We start from the raw sequence: 6000 nt of genomic DNA, 5'->3' as shown, positions 1-6000 counted from the left end.
AAAGGGGATAACCCATAATTTTTCTGCACCTAGGACACCACAACAAAATGGAGTTGTAGAAAGGAAGAATAGAACACTAGAGGAAATGGCTAGGACTATGTTATGTGAAAGTAACCTCCCTAAGTACTTTTGGGGAGAAGCCATTAATACCTCTTGTCACATATTAAATAGAGTTTTATTAAGACCCATTATAAAGAAAACACCTTATGAACTTTGGAAAAACAGAAAGCCAAAAGTTAATTACTTTCATGCCTTTGGATGTAGGTGTTTTGTACATAATAATGGAAAAGATAATCTAGGAAAATTTGATCCTAAATCTGATGAAGGAATATTCTTAGGTTATTCTACAACTAGTAAAGCCTATAGAGTCTTTAATAAAAGAACCCTAGTTATAGAAGAATCTATATATGTTGTTTTTGATGACTCTAGTGACATCTCATCTAGTAAGAAGGTTAATTTTGATGATGATGTTGAAACACTTGAAGAAAAGATAGATGAGATGGGATTACAAGATGAAAATCAAAAATTGATTGAAGAAGCATCATCAAGCCAAGAGCCTATTGTGGATCATGGGCTAACAAAAGCTTGGAGGTATGCTCACGGGCATCCTAAGGAACTCATTCTAGATGATCCATCTCAACCGGTTAGGACTAGAGCTTCACTTAGAAATTTGAATAACCATCTAGCTTTTGTTTCACACTTTGAGCCCAAACATATAGAAGAAGCCGAAAATGATGTAAATTGGATAAATGCAATGCAAGAAGAACTAAACCAATTTACTAGAAACAAAGTGTGGGATCTAGTAGAGAGGCCTTCTGAATATCCAATTATAGGTACAAAATGGATATATAAAAATAAGCTAGATGAAAATGGAATTGTTATAAGGAATAAGGCTAGACTAGTGGAAAAGGGTTATAATCAAGAAGAAGGCATAGATTTTGATGAAACCTTTGCTCCCGTAGCTAGACTTGAGGCTATTAGACTATTATTAGCATATGCATGCTCTAAGGATTTCAAACTATTTCAAATGGATGTAAAAAGTGCATTTTTAAATGGGTATATTAATGAGGAAGTGTATGTAGAACAACCTCCTGGTTTTGAAAATCATCAATACCCTAATCATGTGTATAAACTGAACAAAGCACTTTATGGATTAAAACAAGCACCTAGAGCATGGTATGAGAGACTTGGTAAATTCCTATTAGAACATGAATTCTCTAGGGAAAATGTAGACACAACATTATTTCTGAAAAAGCAAAACAAAGATATGTTATTAGTACAGATTTATGTTGATGATATCATTTTCGGTGCTACTAACAATCGCCTCTGCGAAGAGTTTGCTGATTTGATGCAGAGTGAGTTTGAGATGAGCATGATGGGAGAGCTGAACTACTTCCTAGGGCTACAAATCAAACAATCTGAAGGAGGAATCTTCATCAATCAAGCAAAATATATCAAGGAGATGCTCAAGAAGTTTGATATGGAGGGAAACAAGTCAATCAGCACCCCCATGAGCTCATCATGCAAATTAGATCAAGATGAATCAGGTAAATCTGTAGATCAAAAACTTTATAGAGGTATGATAGGATCTTTACTGTATCTTACTGCAAGTAGACCTGATATTATGTTTAGTGTGTGCATGTGTGCTAGATATCAGGCTAATCCTAAAGAATCACACGTAGCTGCAGTTAAGAGAATTTTTAAATACTTAATAGGAACTAAGAACATAGGGCTATGGTACTCTAAAGAATCTAGCCTAAACTTAATAGGATACACAGATTCAGACTTTGCTGGATGTAAGCTTGATAGAAAAAGTACCAGCGGGTCTTGTCAATTTCTAGGAGAAAACCTTATCTCATGGTTTAGCAAGAAACAAAACTCGGTTGCATTATCCACTGCTGAAGCTGAATATGTGGCAGCCGGGAGTTGTTGTGCTCAAATCTTGTGGATTAAACAACAATTAGAAGATTATGGCATTAAACAAGATAAAATTTTCATTAATTGTGATAATACAAGTGCCATAAATCTAACTAAAAATCCAATTCAACATTCAAGAACTAAACACATTGAGATAAGACATCACTTCATAAGAGATCATGTATTGAATGGTGATGTGACACTCCAATTTGTTTGTACTGATAATCAATTAGCAGATATTTTTACAAAACCCCTAAGTGAAGAGAGGTTTAGTGTGCTTAGGAGGGGATTAGGAGTGATTGATCCATCCTAGTGGTGGTTTTCACTAGAATAATTGATTTTGATGATTACAATGTGGTTAAAATAGAGTTTCTTTTCAATGATCATCAAATCAGATCATAATTAGGTGATTTTCCCTCATTTGGCACGATTATAGCATGAGTTTTAGGTGCGTGCCAAAGTTAGAGACGACTCGAGTAAGTTTCAGAGCCGGCTCCTAAGGGGGAGTCGACTCGCGCATTTGCGGGAGTCGACTCGCAAAGATGGCAGCTGAGGGGGAGTCGACTCGCACATTGTCGGGAGTCGACTCGAAGTCTACAGGCGCATAAGGAGAGTCGACTCGCGCATATTCTGGAGTCGACTCGAGGTCGAGTCGACTCGCGACTCAGGGGAGTCGACTCGCAGTCGGGATCCAACTTTTTAACCCTAGGTTTGTCGTTTCGCAAACACTTTTCTTTCAAGCCGCCACTGTTCAAAAAGCCCTAGAGCCGACTCCTAGGTCGTCCCCGATCGTCTCCAACCTCTGTTCGGTCGATTTTTCACCGGTTCTTAGGATTTTCGTCCGTTCCTAGGTCGTCTCCTGTCCGTCCCGAGTCTCCTCCGTCGACCTTTCTCCGTCCTTTAGGTGTTTCTTCCCGTTTAGGTCAAGATGCCTCGTAAGACCGTGGTTAGGAAGAGGTCCCGTCCCGAGGCCGGTCCCGAGCGGCGCTCCAAGGCGCGGCACGATCCCGCGAGGGAACCACCTCCGGCTCGTTCCCCGCCTAGGGCGGTTCCCGCAAGGCCGTTGGCCGGGAAGGCCGTCACCACCGGGAGGTATGTCGACTTTGACTATCTCTCCCGGGAAGGGTTCGCCATAGGTGATAGGCTTAGAGCCCAGGGCCTAGAGTACTTCCTCACTTTGGACCTTCCCACTTACCCTGGCCTTGTTCAAGAGTTTTATAGTACCGTCCATCGGAGAGATGGAGGTATCGAGGGCACAGTAGTAGGTGTCCCTGTGCGTATCACGGAGGATCTCATTGCCCACATCCTTCACCTTCCATTAGTAGGGGTGGCTCCCGCACACCCTGAGGATAGAGTTGAGGCCCTTACGGTCGTCTTAGGGCATCTACCTCAGTCCCCCCTAGACGAGGTATCTGCTAGCTCACTTCCTATTGAAGTGAGAATCCTTTTGAGTATTCTGTCCAGGTCCATCTTCCCTAAGACAGAAAGATTTGATTTTGTAAATGAGAGAGACCTAGCTATTATGTCTTACATTCTTCAGGACACCCCGGTCAACTTTCCCAAACTCATCTATAGGTATATGTGTGAGCCCCTAGATAGACCTAGGCTCAACCTCCCATACGGCATGATTTTTACTCTTCTCTTTAGGGAGTACGAGATTCCCATTCCTGAGAGGGAACCCTCTCGTGCATTGCGATGGACAGATCGCTTGTGTACGGGGACCATGCACAGGATGGGGTTTCGGAAGAGAGAGGGGGTATGGGTTAGGAAGTCTACCCTCACCGCTCAGACCACCAGACCTTCACCCAGTCCTGAGCCCGATTCAGACTACCCAGACCTTCTAGACCATCCAGACCTTCCATCCACTCCTCCTGCTCCTACCACCTCCGCCGGACCTTCCTCCTCGGCACCACCCTCTATGGCGGTCCGGATTGATCCTGAGCAGCTCCGGGAGCTGCGACAGGAGATAGTCAGAGAGGTGAGGGATGAGCTGCTTCGAGAGCTCCGAGGTGCGGTGCCTGCTCCCACTCCTGCACCCGTATCTTCTCAGTTGGTCCCTTCCTTGACAGCCGTGACTGACATGACGGCTCATGTACGGGAAGAGATCTACAATGTCCGGAGTTTGGTCCAGGCCCAGTTCCACAGCATGAGTGAGGTCACGAGCTCCACTCGACAGATGCGAGAGGAGATAGGTCGTGACATGCACACCACCACCGAAGGGGCCGAGCGCTTGTCGAATGTACTCATCGACAAGCTGGACGCACTTCAGACATCGGTGACTGGGCTTCAGGCGTCGGTGACAGAGCTCTCCACTACACATAGCAGAGCCACCACGTCTATCATCACACAGCTTGGCCATGTCACAGATGCAGTCACCCTCCTCATGGAGCAGAGCCGATTGAGAGGAGGAGCACCATCCTCGAGAGGAGGAGCCACATCCTCCAGAGGAGGAGATGCATCCTCGAGAGGGGGAGCTTCATCCTCGAGGAGGACATAGATGTGTTTGAGTTTTGTTTTGTATTGTTTTACTTTACTTATTGTATGCTCAAATCTACTTCAATTCATATCAATACAATGAGTAGACATCTTATCTTCAATTATGTGCCATTTGATGATTGGTTGTGCCATTGATTGTGGTTGATTACCTCCTTTTTGGTATGATGACAAAAAGGGGGAGAAATATGTATAAAATGTGTAAAAGGGGAGAAATATGAAAAAATATGTAAAAGAAATCAATGGAAATAAATAAAAAGATAAACTCTTAAAAACACACACAAATTTGTTCTAAGTGGATTCGGTACCTCGAGGCTCATTATCTCTCTTTTGGGGCTCCTAATGGAGTAATCTCCAGAATCTATTCAAGGGATATTCGGAGATTAGCTGAATCCTACTCAAGAACAAATTGACAGATTTTCCCTCTAAAAACCAAAAAAAAATTCAGTTCAAAAACTTCAAAGCATTAAAAGGAAATTAAGAGAATCAAAACATAGTTGAATGCATATGTTGAGGGGGAGAATCTGAATTTTAATCAAACTAAATGACATATAAGCCAAACAATTGATTGCATAATATGAAGGCTTATATAATTCCAAATGAAAGGGGGAGCTTTAACTCCGAAATTTGTTGTTTCACTCCTTTCAAACTTGGATAAATTAAATTATCAGACATTTGAATTCATTTATGGATTTTATTTCATTATTTATTGAGCAAGTCATTTTACAGATACTCAAAGTTTTGTCATCATCAAAAAGGGGGAGATTGTGGAGTGATTGATTAAAACCCTATTTGATTTTGATGAGCTCAAAGCATTTGAGTATATCTTGTGATTACTAATGAATTCAATTGAGTGTTTCAGTGAAAATCCTGTCCAAGTGTCTCTAGACTTGGTTCATAGTATTTTGGATAAGTTAAGAAGTCTGCATGAACCAAAGTCTGAGACTCGAGTCGACTCCCGAGTATCACGAGTCGACTTCAAGCGTATCAAGTTCACTGGCACGAGCTCGAGTCGACTCCAGATTAGTACGAGTCGACTCCGACTGAGAACAGAAAGAAGAACAGAAAGCCTCATCTCAGAACCTGTCAACGAGTCGACTCCTGAAGTGCGCGAGTCGACTCCAGGGTAGTAAGAGTCGACTCCAAGAGGTACACAAAGAAAAGTCAGAGAGCAGTTTTTCGGGTCTGAGATACGAGTCGACTCCAGTGGAACGCGAGTCGACTCCGATGGTTGGCAGGTCGACTCCAAAGAAAGCATGAGTCGACTCTCAGCGGAACACAAGGAAAAAGTTAGAGAGCATTTTTGGGACTCTGAGATTCGAGTCGACTCCCGCATTGCACGAGTCGACTCCGAGACTCCGCGACCATCGACAGACAGAAAACCATGTTACTGCCTCTGAGATTCGAGTCGACTCCCAGACAGCTCGAGTCGACTCCAAGACAAGCTTCACGTCAAAAGGCAGAAGACCAACTTTCGGAAACTGAGAGCCGAGTCGACTCCAAGGAAGTTCGAGTCGACTCCAAGACTGGATGAGCCAAAAGACAGAGGATCGGGAGTTCGGGCTCTGAGATTCGAGTCGACTCCAAGGA

The sequence above is a fragment of the Phoenix dactylifera genome, chromosome 1, assembly GCF_009389715.1.
Source record: "Phoenix dactylifera cultivar Barhee BC4 chromosome 1, palm_55x_up_171113_PBpolish2nd_filt_p, whole genome shotgun sequence".
NCBI lineage: Eukaryota > Viridiplantae > Streptophyta > Magnoliopsida > Arecales > Arecaceae > Phoenix > Phoenix dactylifera.
Note: the sequence above shows the minus strand (reverse complement) of the source record.